Here is a 17,316-nt window from a genome sequence, read left to right as displayed (position 1 = left end):
ATGCTAGAACTCTCAAGGTAGATTTTTAAGTTGGAAGTCTCTATATTCTGTGAAGTTGTGCTTCAACAATGGCTGTATTCTAATAGTAATGTCTGTCTTGTAACTATACTTAAAACTTCATGGGTCTTAGTTATCACATGTGTATAATATGGAATCTCTAGGGCTAATGGGAGAGTTTTTCTAACACAATGACATGTGCTTGGTGAATGTTTTCTGAGCATTAGGGGTGAGTTTAGCCAGCAGTCACTGATAGCCCCACTCCTTCCTTTCTGTGAAATGTGCCACCTGGGTGATGGACCATAACCATCATGAATTTGAGGCCACAATGTGACTTAGGACAGGTCAACAGTTAATGGCCTCAAATGTGGAACACACAGAAAACCTTGGCAACATTTGGTAAGTTCATCTTTGTAGTAATCATTTCTGTCTTTCACAAATCAGCACCAAGAAAGCAAAAGGGAACCAGGACACACTTCCTGCTCTGGTAATGTGACAAATGGCCATAGATGTTGGCCCTTAGCAGCAGTGCAGAGTACTGCTTTTTTTTTTTTTTTTTTTAACCTTGGGAGAAACACACTTTAAATCTTTTCTGCTACTTTCCTCCCAATTGTTAAGGATCAGCTCGTGCCCACTTACACCTTCATGACACTGACCACACTTGGCGGTGGTCATGCAGCTAAACCATGCTGCCTCCTCAACAGCTTCCATTTGTACCACTCTCCAATCTCTGACTGAGCCTGGAGTCCTCTCCATCCTCCTCCTAGCCTCGCTTTTTGAGGCTCTACTCAAGACCACTTACAATTACTGCCTCCCTTCCTGATGGTTGAACCGGGAGTCTGCCAAGTAGCTTTGAGAAATTCATGGCCAGTGTGTATCAATGACACACCACAAAGGGTGTGGGAACAGGGCTTATTGACACCAAAGGCTGGTGGGGAAGGGGCAGAGGTGGAATTAAAAAGAGGAGGAAGAAGCAGCTGGCCTCAACCCAGGGATTTCAGTGTAAATATCCCTTTGTAGGGGGAACCAAGGCCTATCTAGATGGAGGCTTTGGAAACCAGAAAATGGCTGTAGGTGTCAGTAATGAAGGCGAACACAGCTGTCCTTTGTGGACTAGCTGCCTCACCAAGGCTTTTACTGTCTAAATCACAGCATTGGGAAGGAAGAGGGTGACATGGGCAATTGCTGGTTGCACTTCATGAACTAGGTGGGATATACTTCAAGCAGGTGGATTGCCTCTAATGATGATGAAAATACTCCCATGGCCTTGTATTGCCAGTCCACATCTGTTCACTCAGAGCTCCTGAAGCAGTTGTCCCCTAGCTTATAGAGGAAGACTTCTAAGGACCATACTATACAAACTTTCATAGATGCCCATATAGGAAAGGATTTTTAAGGCAGAGGATTTGTTTTTGTTCAGTCCCAGAAGTCTAGAGGGCTGACTTCAGGCAATAGAGTTCCCTTTGTCCCCTCATTGGGCAGCTTCTAGCTCACCCTCTGCCAATATGCAAAGGCACCATTCCAGAAGTTTTGTGACTTCCCCACAGGCATTAATTTTGTCCTTCCACTCTCACTTTTCCCATCACTGTTAGCAGAAAATTACTTATAGACACAGAGGGTTTCTGTGCTTATCTTTAAAGACAGACATGAAGGGGGAAGTTGGAGAATACAAGGTATTAGTCAGTCAGATTTGGAAAAAAAGGAGGCTGGGCAAGAGTAGATAAGAGGACAGAAACCAAGGCAAATTAACCACCTAGAATCTGTTCTGGGTAAAGGAGAATTCTTCCCAATGGAATTTCTCATATTACATTTTAGCTCACCTTCCATCATGTCCTTTCGTTGATTTGTAAATAGAGTCTCTTGTAGCCTAGGCTGGGCTCCAACTATGCATGTGGCCAGTGATGACCCTGAACTCCTGATATACTGCCTCCATTTCTGCCACTGCACTTTGTGCAGCACTGGGGTCAAAGCTAGCATGTCATGCATGCCAGGCAGGAGGATGAGGAAGGGTAGGTAAGGTTCCACCAGCATTCTGTGTTTTGATACTGATGACTAGCATGACTCAAAACCAGAGAGCACTAACACTTGAGAGCAGGAACTACAACTAGTTCACCATGAATGCAGAACTGAGTAACTTGTCTGACTCACAGTAAATATTACCAAAGCATAAGTATCTGAATGGAGTGGAGTGCTTCTGTCTTCTGTAGTCACAAGACTTCCATTATAGTCTACATGCACACACATTAAATAGACAGGCTTTTATTTTCTGTAAGATAAGAGAATTGAGCCAAATATAAGATATGGTCCTCAAACAATCTACTTTTTGAGGCGTGAATATTATTAGCTAAGACAAGCTAGGTGCAGTGTGTGTTATATATTGTAGGCAAGAGGATGGAATACAGGGTAATAGGGGCTCATGGAAATTCAATTTGAAAAAAAAATTGTTCCATCCTAAGAGAAACTGAGACCTAAATTTACCCAAAGCACAATCCTGTGATCTTCCAGACACCCAGTAGCAGTTGCATAGCTGCTGCCTCTGGTGGATCTGGACCCAAAAAGCAGCAGAGGAAAAGGAAGAGGCAATGGCATAATCCCGCTAAGGAGAGACACTGAGACAGTTTGACAAGCACAAGCTGCTGGTGAAACGACAAAGGGCTCATCTTGGTTGAGGGAAATAAACACCTTCAAACCACCAGAAACTGCTGTAGGTTTCCTTGACTATGTTGTCATGAATTGCTGGCATAAGTACACAGGTAGTTTTAAGTATATTGGAGCCAGACACATAATTTCATGGTCTTCCTAATTTCCAAGCATCCTGATCTCAACCTGGGCTTGCGCTGACTTTTGTGGAATGCATCCTCTCGGTGACCTATGGTGAACCATGCACCATTAAGAAAGGTGACCTAAAACACAGGACATTTCCACAATGACTTCGTCCGGTCCCTTGGTTCTCAGAGTATTTGCTTTGCCACCTGCAGTTATCCTGTTTTTATCCAGTAAAGTTACAGGCCTAACAATGGTTCTACTGAGGATAAGTAGATATCTTTGCTTTTTCATAACAAATCCCCAGGAATTCCTTGCCTACCCTTCCCATCTTCAAGATTCTGCTGTGCTATACTAGGCGTCATCTCTGGAGAAGTCTGGGAAGTTAAAAATGTCATAAAAACAAAACAGTATTCTTGATGAGAGATGAGGACTACATTTATCTGTGAGTATAAGGACAGATATTTAGAATGTAGCTAGGGATTATGCTGGTTTAGTAAAGTAGTGCTTGTGGTTTCTCCTCCAAGATTCATGATTTCACTAGCCCTGGGTAGTTGGCTCTGTTTCCAGTACCAAGTATAATTTCATTCTTATTGAGCAGGTGTTATATTCAATTAGAAAGATATTAGTTTCCACTGATTTATATTTGCCACTACTACACCCTTAGGGTTAGTGTGCCGTAGTGGTCATTGATATGGTTTATGGGCATTATAGTTGAGTAAGAATGTTGGTTGCTTCCCTCCTTTGGACGCTTGTGTGGTATCTTCCAGTACCATGTGAGCTGGTCCTCAGGTCAGGTTTTCAGGTCAGGCTTTCAGGTCAGATCCAGTTAACTGAGATTGTGTCTCCTAGGAATGTCAGAAGCTTACACCTATAAATTCTCACCAACATGACTACCCTCTAAACATGGGCTGAGCAATGAGGATACCCATAGATAGGCTAACACAAATAGCAGAAGCTTATAGAGTCTCAGAATAACAACTATAGGCAACCAAGGAAGGCCGGGAGTAGGAGGAATACTCTTTCCCAGGGAGGTTCACACCAACTGTTCTCTAATACTGAACGGTCAGCTCGGTAAACATACATTCAAGTAACATTATATAGACTGAGAAGATTGTATTTATGCATTTAAGAGTGTGTGTGTGTGTGTGTGTGTGTGTGTGTGCATGTGTACATAACAACAATTAATGAAAAAAGAGGCCATGAATTTGAATGAATGAGGAGTGGTATATGGGAGGATTTGGAAGGAGGAAAGGGTATGAAGAAATGATATAATCTCAAAAATTATTATTGTAATGTATTTATAATATAATATAATTTATATGATACATATATAAAATATCTCAAGAAATGAAAAAAATTAAAGAATGACATAAAACTTGTTTATGAAACAACAACAACAACAAAACCAAATGGTATTAAGTCCCAAAGCCATAAGGGAATCAACTGCAGTTTGAAAATGCTTTTGCTCCACTCAGAGATTAAGGGTGTAATATCCAACAAAACTTTCCATAAACCATGACTGAAACTGTACCACTGTGAACCACTGTGACTCTCCATGCCTGACAATTAAGGCAAGACTAGTTTGTTCATTATTTACTTACTTATGCTGTTGGCTACACAAAGAAATACGTTGCACCCTTTGCTCTGGTTCAAGTACAGCATTATAACCATCCTGGGTGGGATGCGGATGTCCTGAACAGACTCTGGTGCCCCTCCCCTTGGCTATCTGACTATTGAAACAATGGTCTCCAAGAAATTGGAATTTCCCTAGGAATCTCATGCTGGGTGAAGTAAAAGACTAAAGCCTGGTGTCAGCCAGAAGAGGAACTTGCCTCCTAAGAAAAGACTTCATACAGTTCCTACAATTTGTCAGACTGTCACCTTACAGGAGAGATGAACTGGGACAATGAGGGACTTAGAGACATTTCTTGACCTCTCTTGTTCCTTTTCCTAGATCAGCCACATTAACTAAATCTCACTTCTCTGCTTTTTACTGTTGTCTCTTTTTTGGACGTACTTAAGATGGTTTTCCAAGCTTTGCTTGTTAGATCCATGAGAACCTGTGCTCTGACCCACTCCGGGGTCAACAACTCCTGGAACAGAGTGAAGTGGGGACAAGCATGTGGGAAAAGACCTCACCTGAAATCAACTCTAATTTCATGTAATTCACCCATGCCACAGAATAGTCATGATTATTTTTAACTTCCACAAAATAAAAGAACCATTTCTAGTTTGAAAGACATACAAAACCAGGAGTCAAATTTGACCCCCCAAGCTGTTGTTGCCTTAGTACTTGAGTTCTGAGCAGATGAAACTGGAGGATCCAAAGCTGCACGGACCCCTTAAGAACTGTCACCACTGCAAGATTCTGCAGTCACAGACTGCACTCCTGCCCGCACCCACCACCAACATATTACAGATAATAGGGAAAGGGAGGTATAAGACTTAAAACACCATTGCTGCTTGAATGCCCACACCACATCAACCTGGTAGATTTTAAGTCTCAGATGAGGCCCAGAAAATGAAAGCATGACTGTGAGAAACCAAAGGCCCTGCCTGAGAAGACTTCACCACTCCGAAGTCCCTCCCCTTAAATGTCAACAAACTGAATGAGACTCAGTAAGGTCGAGCAGGGCTTCATGAGGAAAGCAGATTCTGGAAACAAATATTGGAAGAAAACAATTTCCTTTTCATTAGACTGCAGGATCTGCTTTCATGTGGAAGTATTTTCATATCCACTTAACAGGAAGGATTCCATGCCTTTGCTTTGCCCAAGGAAGAAGCATTAAAGAGTGGAGAGCTGCTAACAGTTAACATCGAGTGGTGGATGTTAAAGACTAATCTGTTAATATAGGACAGTGCTTCCCACAGGATTCCCCACACTGTGATTTCTCAAATGCTGACTCTGTTAGTTGCTCCACCAGAAGCATTTGAAGGGCATAGGTTTAGGAAGTACCACAGGAGACATGTTTCACCTTTGATGATTTTCAATCTTCATTAGGGTATCCTGTAGTAAAACCTCTTAACTGGGTTAAGTCAAGTAGTTTTCAGAGATATCTGACCACCAAAGCTTTTTTCCCTTCTCTTTCACTTAACTGCTAATATCCCAAGAAACTACTGTCTTACAAATGACAGTCTGGGGAGCAGTTTGTTGACAGAAAGGAGAGAAGAGTTTTAAGTAAGGAAGTGAAGGGTGTTTTAGAACAAACCCTTTGATGAGCCTCATTCCTTTCTTCCCTAGCTCTTGCCATTTTAGGAAATTATTACATGTCCCATTTAAGCTCAAGCCAGAAGAACAGGAGCTATATCTGTTGTGGTGATAACCTTTAAAAATTATAAAATGCAAATGTGTATTTAAAAATAATTTAAACAACAGAAGAGCCTGAAATGCAACCTTTTTCTCCTTTCTTACACAATTCTCTGTTCAGCCAGTGTCCTTTTTTAGAGTTACTAACAGGGATCATCAGTTCTGTTTTGTTTTTCTGTTCTTTTTTTTTTTTTTTTTAACATTTATTTATTTATTATGTATACTGGAAATGCAGTGGCCACGAACCCACTGCTTTGAATTTAAGCATTTGGCTGAACAGAAGATTCAGTGGAGGATTAGGCACTGCTCTTGCAGGGTTTGGTCCTCAGTCCCTACACAGACCACCTTTAATTCCAGCCCTAGGGAACATCCGATGCTCTGGCTTCCACTGGCACTCATAGGCATACCTACACACACACAGACACAGACACAGAAACAGACACAGAAAGGGACACAGACAGACAGACAGACAGACAGACAGACAGACACACACACACACACACACACACACACACACCTCTACAATTAAAAATAAAAATATGTAAATGAAATTTCTAACCCTCAGCAGTCAGTACCTGCAGAAGAATTAATTCAAGCTGCTCTTACCTCAGCCCACCTCCAGTCCCTCACCCCTTAACTCACTGGGACTTGCAAATGGCACTCAAGGCTCAAGTTTCTCTGCCTTTTTCACAGCACTCTTGCTCTGAACACTCCCTGATTCTAATCTTTCATTCCTCCAGCCCCTTCTCCTTATTGATTTTTCATAAATTTACTTCCTTAAAATATAGATTAGCAGAGCCTGCAGCTGAAAAGCCTTCAATGGTCCCCACCAGAGCAGACTCAAAGCTTCAGGAAGCTCTGTGGAAGATTAAAAAGTCCCACATCAGAGACAAGTTGTCAAGGGAAGGTCTCCTCAGTTCCTCCTTAGCAGGCATGAGAGTTACAGAGGACAACTTGGGAAGGAAAAAGTTTCCTTGAATTGATCGATAGCTCTTAGATAATTAAATGACCCAAAGCAGACAACAACACTACTAAAGAAAATGTTACCAGTAACTCACTGTTTAGTCTTTGCTCTAAGGATTACTCAAGCTAAGTTCATCTTAGCAAATATCCAAGAAGTTATCCTTTACCTTCAGCTGGCAATTCCAGTCTTGCACACATAACATTTAGTCAATATTTAAAATATCAAGCCCTACTATGTAGCTGTTCTTTGCTTGACTTGATTATTACCAAAATATAAGAGGTCTAAAGGTTGTGCAATCCCATAAAAGAGCTTGATCAATATTCCTAAAGCTACTCATAAAAAATGTAGTAAACGGGTTCCCATTCATACCATCTCTATTAACATGAAACTATTTAAGATTAGTAGGCCCGTCTGTAACTATTTCTCTCCTTTTCAATCAAGGCAGGTTCTTAGCTAGCCAAGTTGGCCTAGATCTTTTTGTGTGGCTGAGGATAACCTTGAACTCATGGTCCTGCTGACTCCATATCCTGGGTGCTGGAGTCACTGGCACATGCAACCATGCATGACTTAATTATCTTATTTTGCCCAAAGGTAATACAAGTATCTTTAAGATAAATAGTTTGTCATGCTCATACCAGTAATGAAATTGAGATAAAGAGAAACTTAATGATGTATTCGAAGGCACCCAAAGAAGCAGTTAAATTCTACGTCTGTGATGGGACATGTTAAACCTGAAAATCATGAGGAGAAAGACCAACTCCACAATTATCAAGTTGAAGCAAGCATTATTTAGTACTGGCCAGGAAGATGGACACTGGCAAGGTCCATACCTGAGATTCCCAAAGAAATGGCCCTGAATTTAGGTCAGTCAGGTGCTCATAAAGGCAAACCCCCACAAGGCTATGGTACTTTCTGCTTTCGTCCAATCAAGGGTAAGCATACATCATGATGTACTTCCTGTCTTCATATTTCTTACTTAAGGGTGATCAAGCACATCCTATGTAGTTAGGGCAAGCAACTTTGTTATTGAAGTGAAAATACATGACTTGTTATTTCACAAGAGCACATCCCCCAACATTCCAGGAACTTATCTGTCCTTTAGCAAGTTGGGCCCACAGGTTAACTTTAGCCCTCATAGGGAACTCACTTGAATTAGGGTTGCTGTGAGAAAACACCACACTCATAAGCTCTAGAATGGGGATGTTGATCTGGGGTCAGGGTACAATGAGAACCCAGTGCAAAATGAGAATGTGATGCCTCTTCTTAAGATAGTAGTGACAGCTCCAAGGTTAAGCCAAGTAACCTTCTAGATGTGGGGCTCAGCTCAACTCTTGAGTCTGAATTCCACAAAACTGGTCCCATGAAGAGTGCCTAGACATATGGAATGTGGATGTTTGGGCATCAGGAAGCTGTGACTTTCTAAAAGTGTGTTTGGTTTTGTATTTTGTAATTCTTTATTAGATACCCAGAGTGGTCTGTGAACAAAACAAAACATGAAGAGTGTGTCCTTGCCACTAGTGAATGTTTGCACAGAGCCTTCAACATTAGAACATGCTGGCAGGAGCAAGTAGGCTAGTGATCTCTGGTATGATGCTCTGAGATGGTACTTGTGACACCTTTAGAACCCAGAGATGTAGTTCAGTTGAAAGAGTGCTTGCCTAGCACATAGAAGCTCTGAATTCACCCTTAGCACAGCATAAACTGAGCATGTGATACATGCCTATAATTTCAGCACTCCAGCAGTAGAAACAAGAAGGTTATATATTCAAAGTCATTTTCAGCTATAGAGAAAGTTCAAGGCTAGCCTGGGCTACATGAGACCCTGCCCAAAAATGAATGGATGAATGAATGAATACATCGAGACAGTGAATTCTTATGGCTGACCAAATGTTGCCAGAAAGAAATGTAATATGGCAGGGCAGTGGTGGCGCACGCCTGTAATCCCAGCACTCGGGAGGCAGAGCCAGGTGGATCTCTGTGAGTTCGAGGCCTGCCTGGTCTACAAAGCAAGTTCCAGGACAGCCTCCAAAGCTACAGAGAAACCCTGTCTCCAAAAACCAAAAAACAAACAAACAAAAAAAGAAATGTAATATAGATCTTCAAGAGAAAAGAATGAAAATGATTATATGATCAGAGTATATGCATTCTCTTTTTTAACACATTAATTTTATTTATTTGAATATATTTATATTATATGTATAAGTACTTTGCATGTATATTGCAATAACGCCAGGTACCCAAGTAGGCCAGAAGAGGGCATCAGATACCCCAGAACTGGAGTTACGGATGGTTGTAAGCTACCATGTGATTGCTGGGACCTGAGAACTCAGGTCCTCTGCCAGAGCAGTGTGGTGGCTTGAATGAGAACAATGAGAACGGCTGGACAGACTCATATTTGAATGCTTAGGGAGTGGCATTAGGGGTGTGGCCTTGTTGGAGGAAATGTGTCATTGAGAGTGGGCTTTGGGGTTTCAAATGCTCAAGCTAGGCCAGTGTCCCTCTCTTTCTGTGTCTGCTGATCCAGATATAGAACTCTCAGCTTCCTCTCCAGTACCATGTCTGCCTGAACGCTGCCCTGCTTCCTGCCATGAGGATAATGGGCTAAACCTCTGAATCTGTAAGCCAGCCCCAAATAAATGTTTTCTTTTATAAGAGTTGCCATGGTCATAGTGTCTCTTTACAGCAACAGAAACCCTGACTAAGAGAGGCAGCAAGTGCTCTTAACCACTGAACCATCTCTGCAGCCTCCAAGATGTCTATATTCTTGATAAACCTGAAAGTGATACACACACACAGACAAGCTATTGACTTCTCAGCCCTCTGAAGCAATGTCTCTTCAGCAGCTGGGTCACATTTTGGTTCCCTGGGAGAGTTAGTCATCACTTATCCTTGCCCTAGTGGTATTGATACTGACTAACTCACCGTGAGCTGCTTCCAGCTGACAGACAATTGCAGCCTAACATTACGGCTTGGAGTGAGGGGTGATCTCTCAAGAGAGGCGTGGAAGATACTTAGATATAAAGGGAATAAAGGAAGGGTAAGGTAAAGACACAGGACCTCAGAAATACTATGAATGAAATCACTGTCTTTGAAGTTTGGTCAGGAGAAACCTCTTGGCCATCTCTAGACACCCCAATAGCCCCTAGATGTGAAGTTGGCTGAGATTGACTACTTGTACAGTTTGTAAGCTGCCTTAAATTTTATTTAGTTTCTTTGCCCTACTTTGTGACTTAGAGTAACTATGGCCCCAAGTCAAATATTCAGCTCACATAAATGGAAATGCAGAGAGACAAGTTGTGGAACTACAGGCTGAGTATTACATTTCCATTTGCAATGTCAAACTCTGGGTACAGCCTCAAACATGCAGAAACACACAATGCTCTTGAGTTCTCTGCTCACTTGGTCCCTTGTTCACTCAACAAGGTTCAAAGGGTAGCCAGAGTCTTGCAGAGAAAGAGATAATTATGGTGGCTCAGCACTCAGTAAATAATGTATGGAAGACAAAAAAAAGTTCATAATCTTATCCCGAAAGGAGAGAGGAAGGAGACTGGGGTCAGGAGCCTGGTAGGTAGAAGGCATCCTAGGTTGGGCATGAATTGTTCTGACTGCATTTGCCTGGGGGTGGGTAATGTCACCCACTAGAGCCTTGCTTAAGCTACCTGTCCTAGATGGAGGCCCTGGCACCTGTCCCCTTGTTCTCTCCATGATGCCCAAGTCACCTGGGGAGATCAGAAACTTCTGATAGGGTACAGACCCTACTTGGCCACCCAAGTCCTTTTCAACCTGGGGTTTGTGACCCTGGAAAGTCTGAATGGGAGGATCTGGATATTCACAGCCTGGGGTGGGGCAAGGAAGGACAAGAAAGGAGACCATAGCCCATGTGGCCTGGAAATCCACAGTCTCTAGGAATAGCCCCTAGACCAGAAAGGCTTGGGTGGGACAAGTCAGATGCCCCTGTCCCTTGGAGAGGTCCCCATGTTTACCTTGATCTGCCTTTCCCAGTTCTCCACTGGCTGCCCATCTCACCTAGGAGGACTCAGATGCCCTGCGCCTAGAAGACCCCAGAGGATGATGAGTGGCCAGGGACTCTGCAGGGCCACCGTTTCTCTGTTGGCACCCGCCTGCTGTGCAGCCACAGTAGTCCTCAGGTTCCCCAGCCCAGCCTCCTGGCCTCCCGGCCCGCTACTTGGTACCTGCTGCTTCAGTGAAGGTGGCTCACCAGCTGGTGGTCAGGATCCTCTGGGGGATGCTGGAGTCTCTCAAGCTGTTCTGAACCTGCTGCTGCTCTCGGGGCTCCCAAATGTGACTCTCTCTATATCCGGCTCGGAGACTGGGTGTGGGGCGGCGGGAGGAGCGCACCCTCCCTCCGACCTTCCTGGTCGCTGCTGGGCACCCAGCTGCGGCCTCTGCCCAGGGCGGGAGCAGTGCAGGGGCCTCGGGCGCGCAGGCCCTAAAGATGGCATCGCCTGGGCTTCGTTCCGGTGGTTCCCCCTTGGTGTGCATCGTTGGGTGAAGGGGAAAGTTGTCTGGGAGGGCGCCCCTGTCTGGAAAAGCCGAGGAAGGAGGGAGGGGAAGAGAGAGAAAGAGTCTGATTTGATTCATTGCAGGAAAAATCACTCCCCGTTGCACTGGCAAAATGCGCCCCAGATCCCATTTATTTTGCTCTTCCGCACCACACTCCAGGTGGATGGAGGCTGTGGAGGTGCTCTGCAGGGACCCACGAGCTCAGGGGCTTTTAAATAGCCTGGGGGCCTTAGGTGCAGGCGCGGGCAGGGGCGCGGGAGTGGAAAGGGGGAGGTGAGCAGGGAGGGCTGGGGCTTGATTTCCTCCTTCCCAGGTTCCGAGAGAGCAGAAACCCAGCTAGCTCTTCCTGCTAGTTATCTGGTGGGCAGGGATCAAGGATGCCAGACTGTGGGAGAAGCAGGCAGAGGCAATCTCTGGCACTTCCCCAGAAAATGTTTTCTTTATCCTCTTGGTAGATTTACATTTTAAAATTTTATTTATATTTAGTTATTGATAAATCTTGGACAGAAACCCCACAGCGGCCCAGGAAGTCAGAGAATGATAGGCAGGAGAGCAGAATTCACCCTCAACCAGAGAGAGAGGGAAGATGGCCAATGCTCGCCTCAGTTCTCTGCACAATGTGGAAGACAGTCTTCCAAATTTACAGCCAGTTAAAGTAAATGGGAAAGAATATGACCCCAAGTTGCTCTCCTTCTCATTATGAAGTCTAGCTTGCACTTAAAGACACCAATTTTGAATCACAAAAAGTCGAAATTAATGAAGCAAGCGACTTCATCCTTTAAAAAAATCATTCTTCGCTTGAATCTCTGCTTCTGAACCCTGTTTAATTAAGTGTGTTAAGGGAAGTGTAACCTGGAGAGAGTGGCAGTTTTGTAGAGGTGACTGTGTGAGAACAAGAGGAAGAAATGAGTAGGATCAGACACACACACACACACACACACACACACACACACACACACACATACACACCACTTAAAAAGATCTGAAGGTGTTCTCAGACTCAAATCCTGTGAGCGTACTTGAAATGATCCAGGAAAGGGATGGTAACAAGGTATGTAAATCTTTCACCTGCAATCCCACCTCCTTAGTATGCTGGGCCAGGAGGAGGGTGACAAGTTCAAGGCCTGCCTGAGTTACCTGGAAAGTTCATGGACAGTCCAGCTAATAAAGTGAAGATCCTGTCTCAAAAAGTAAAAGAAAGAAAAAGAAAAAAAATGGGCAGAAAATGTAGCTCAGGGGCACACCAGGCTCTTGCCTACCACACATGAGGCCCTAGGTTCAACCTGGAGTGTTACAAAATAAGTGCAAAATGCAAAAATCACCAGTCAAATAGATAACAAAAGGGGAAGTGTCAAAACTTTTTGAAAAGCAACTTAGTAGCACATTTACTTTTTTATTTTTCTAGACCTTTTGATAAAGGATTTCTATTTATTAGGGCATATCCAAAAGAATGTACAAAATGAGAAATATGTGGAGACTTAATTGCTCATTACAGTTACCTGTAAAGTAGGAAATAAAAAGGCCCACTTTCTGGGGAATGCTCATAAGTGAATGCAACATTACTGTAAAATAAAAATCATAATTTAAATATCATAATTTGAATGATATTCATCTATATGATGGGTTAGTCTGCAAGAAACACTACTGTAAAGTACCCTAGCTGAGTGGCTTGCAACTGCAAACATATCATCACAGCACTGCTTTACAGGCTGTAGGGCTAAGGCATCTGCAGAGCTAATTCCTTATGAGGGCTGTGAGGGAGAGTTGATTCCATGAAGCTTGCATACTTCTGGTGGTCTCCTGGCAATCTTTGGTGTAATACTGAGATGCAGAAATAGAGAGAAGGAGAGAGAAAGGAGAACAGGGAACACACACACACACACACACACACACACACACACACACACTCACACACACAGGATTTATTAGACTGGCTTACAGGCTGTGGTCTGGCTAGTTCAACAATGGCTGTCTCCTGATGGAGAGGCCAAGAATCTGGCGTCAGCTGTCACAATCTGGTGCTGGAATCCCAGAGGATTCCAAGAGAGCTGCTGTTCTTCAGTCTAGGTTGTAATCCTGGAGAAGTGGTTTTTAAAACCACTGAAGGAATGCCTCAGAAGCAAGGTAGATTGACTTGCTAGCAAGACTGAGGGCAAGCAGGGAAAAAGGCAAAAGCTTCCTTCTTCTGTGTCTTTTTATGTGAGATGATACCAGAAAGTGTGGCCTAGATTTAGAGTGAATCTTCCCACCTCAAATGATCCAATCAAGAAAAATCCCACACCAGTGTGCTCAGCCACTAGAATGTTAGTTTATTCCAGATGTAGTCTAGTTGACTCCAAGACAAGCAAGCCATCACAGCCAGCATCTGCCTTCACCTTCATGTGCCACTTTCTGTGTGCCCAGGTCTTCATCCAGGTTTCCCCTTGTAGGTTATAATGAGTTAGATCTCACCCCAGTGTCTTCATTTGATTTCAGTAATGACATTGGCAACAATCTTATTGCAAAGAAGGTCATGTTTTGGATTGCTGTGGGTTAAAGCTTCAACAAATGATACTTGAGAAGGAGGTGAACACATCTCCATGTGTGTGTGTGCTGAGTGAAGGCCTAGAAAAGGCATATGGTCTTGAAATTCATGGAACTTGTACATTTGACTTACTTGAAATGGAGGTTCTGTCCAGGTAGCTAGAGATCATGCAGTAGGACCATCCTGAGCTACACAGGGAGACTCTAAGTTGAATGGCAAATCAGCTGACGAGAGAAAGGCTAGCTAGCAGTCGTCAGACAGGTACGGACCCAGGAAGAAGAGTGAATACCTGACATTAACATAACGTGGGTCCCAAAGATGCCAAGAAATACGAATGACTGCTAGAAGCTGCAAGAGCCAAAGCATGCCCTTCCTACAGCTTCTCGAGGTATTATGGCTGTTCTCTGAATTTCATACTTGTAAACTCCAGAAATGTGAGAGAATAAATTCTATTGTTTAAGCCATTTATGTTTTGGTCAGTCCAGGAAATTAATACATGTAACTTTCCTGGGGTAGAATTCTATGCATTAACTTTTTATTTTGAAAGAAAGTTGTAGGGTTCACTAACTTTGACCTATTTTGGATGACTAATACTGTTCTTTGACACTTTCATGCACGTATAGAATGTATGCGGACTACTCTCTCCCCACTTGCACTTACCTTCTTCCCATGGCTATCAACCCCCTTCCCATTCCCTATCTGTCCTTTTCCTAGATTCACACTTACAAGTCTGTTTTATGACCCACCCATTTAGTTTAACCAAGAACATCTGAGTGAACAAGGACATCTGAGTGAACCTTGGATTGGCAAAGTAGAGTGACAAGTAGGCTCACAACTGGAAGCAACAATTGTCCCTACCCCACCCCCTCATCCTCTCTGTGAATCTATGTAGCAAATAGCTCAGCAGTGAGGGGCTCTCCCTCTCTCTGCAAACCCTCCTCTGTCCATGTCTGATTATCAACAGGCCTTGTCTTGTGAAGACTCAATGCAGGTACTATGTGAGAATTCTTAGCTGTTGTCTTAAGATTCTTAATCTGTGGTGGTATTGTGTTTCCCAAAATATTGTGCATGCTAATAAACTTATCTGGGGTCAGAGAATAGAACAGCCACAATATTAAACATAGACGATAGGCAGTGGTAGCACACACCTTTAATCCTAGCATTCCAGAGGCAGAGATCTACGTGGATCTCTATATTTTCAAAGAAACAGCCAGGCGTGGTGACTCACACCTTTAATCCCAGAAAGTGAGCCTTTAATCCCAGGGAGTGATGGCAGAAAGCAGAAAGGTATATAAGGCATGAAGACCAGAAACTAGAAGCTTTTGGCTTGGTTAAGCTTTTAGGCTTTTGAGCAACAGTTCAGCTGAGATTCATTCTGGATGAAGACTGAGAGACTTCTAGTTTGAGGAAACAGGATCAGCTGAGGAACTGGCAAGGTGAGGTGGTTGTGGCTTGCTCTGCTTCTCTGATCTTCCAGCATTCACCCCAATAACTGGCCTCAGGTTTGATTTTATTAATAAATACCTTTAAGATTTGTGCTACATTAATCTGCTTTTGAAGGGCTGAGTAGAGATGTTAAAATTGTCATGTTCTTGCAAACCATCTTCTCCAATAGCTAAGCCTGAGACAAGATGCTGGCCTGGGCCGTGGGCTCCACTGCTCTGGGTTCACACATATATGCAATTTCTCTCAACACAAATTCATCGTCACAGAAGCTTGATAAGATGACAGTGCAAGACTTGATCTCATACCCCATGTTGCTCCTGGCCAGCATTGAGAAACCGTTTATCACACTGACTAATCTCTACCTTCAAAGCCTTCTCCATCACCATTGCTCAACTGCTTACTATTTCATTCAACCTGTAAAACAAATACTTCTTTGTAAATCTTCCCTGGGGTTCTTATTTATGGTACAAAATACCTACAAGATGTTCTAGACATGAAATTGTATGGTAGATCATTCTGTCAACACCCTGAGATCTGGATGAAACCAGTGCTCCAAAGGAATCTTACTCCCCAGTGCTTTCTGTTTGAGTAATGCAGTTTCCACTGATATTATCACAAAACAGCTTTGATTTTTATCTACACAGAATGATAAAAATGTAGTGTTTTATGACCAGAAAGCTGGTGACTTATGTCTACTATCTCATTACACAGCAGTAAGACTGCACTTTACTTCTTGTTCAAGGCAATTGTATTAGTTCTCTGTTGCTGAATAACTACCACCACATTGCTGTTTAAGGGAATGAGTATTTGTTCTCTCAAAGACCTGCAGGTCATTAAGCATTCCAGGTGTAAAGTAATGTGTAACTGGAGTCCTTGCTCCTAGGTGGCCATCTCAGCTCCAGCTCATCAGTGATTTATGATTCAGAGTTCTCTTGGGAGCCTTCCCTCAATTGGTGGTGGGCAGAATTTATAGCTAGTTCCTGCTTTTCTAGGACCTAGGTCTTCATTTTCTTACTTGCTATTGGCCAAGGGTGCTCCAAGCTGAGCCCATACTCAGGTCCCAGCTCTATGTCCTGTTCTACCATGGTTGTTTGCCTCTTTAAAGCCAGCAAAAAAATTCATTCTTTCTCTCTTAAAATATCTTAAAATGTCACTCAAGGTTGATACCCAGTGAGCCCTGCTTACTGAGGACAATCTTCCTTTTTGAGTAACTTTACTGATTTAGAAACGTGATGTTTAGTGTGTAACATACAATTGGTTGCACCCCATTCCAGGGTATGGATGATGCTGGGGTGAAACTGGTCCATGTCAGATTTCTTACCATAGTCCCTTGGGGTAACAGCCACTGGAGCTGAGAAACCCACTGGTCTTCTCTCTTTCATTAGTGACTTTCTTTTCTTCTGCATGAGGAAAGTTATTTTTCATACTTAACCATTTGTGAAGCAGCTACATGTGGGAAGGTTTCTTTTATCTTTTTAAAAAAATGTGTATGTGTGTGTGTGTGTGTGTGTGTGTGTGTGTGTGTGTGTGTGTGTGTGTATGCCTGCCCATTCATGTGTGGGTGCATATTTGTGCATGTATGCTTACCCATCCATTTGTAGGTACATATTTGTGTGTGTGTGTGTGTGTGTGTGTGTGTGTGTGTGTGTGTGTGTGTGTGTGTGCGCAGAGATCTGAGGTTGATATTGGGAATCTTCCTTAGTTACTCTTCTACCTTATTGATTGAGACAGGGCTCCTCAATCAAACCCAGACCCTAATCTCCCAAGCCAGTTTTCTCCAGAGATCCT

General features: G+C 43.2%; 1 protein-coding gene across 4 annotated transcripts in view; it reads right to left on the bottom strand.

The window, feature by feature from the left end:
• The window catches only part of Far2 (fatty acyl-CoA reductase 2), a 116,163-nt gene extending 104,352 nt beyond the window's left edge, over positions 1–11,811 (bottom strand). For 3 of the 4 annotated variants that reach the window (XM_036181077.1, XM_036181076.1, XM_036181079.1), the window contains exon 1: positions 11,228–11,811. The gene's annotated coding sequence lies outside the window, so the exon portion shown is untranslated. The remainder of the gene's footprint in view (positions 1–11,227) is intronic. The other variant, XM_036181078.1, reaches the window with a different exon arrangement.
• Positions 11,812–17,316: the final 5,505 nt, after the last annotated feature.

This window comes from Onychomys torridus, chromosome 3 (assembly GCF_903995425.1).
Source record: "Onychomys torridus chromosome 3, mOncTor1.1, whole genome shotgun sequence".
NCBI classification, from domain to species: domain Eukaryota; kingdom Metazoa; phylum Chordata; class Mammalia; order Rodentia; family Cricetidae; genus Onychomys; species Onychomys torridus.
The sequence above is the reverse complement of the archived record's forward strand: the minus strand, read 5'-3'. Positions and strand labels throughout refer to the sequence as shown.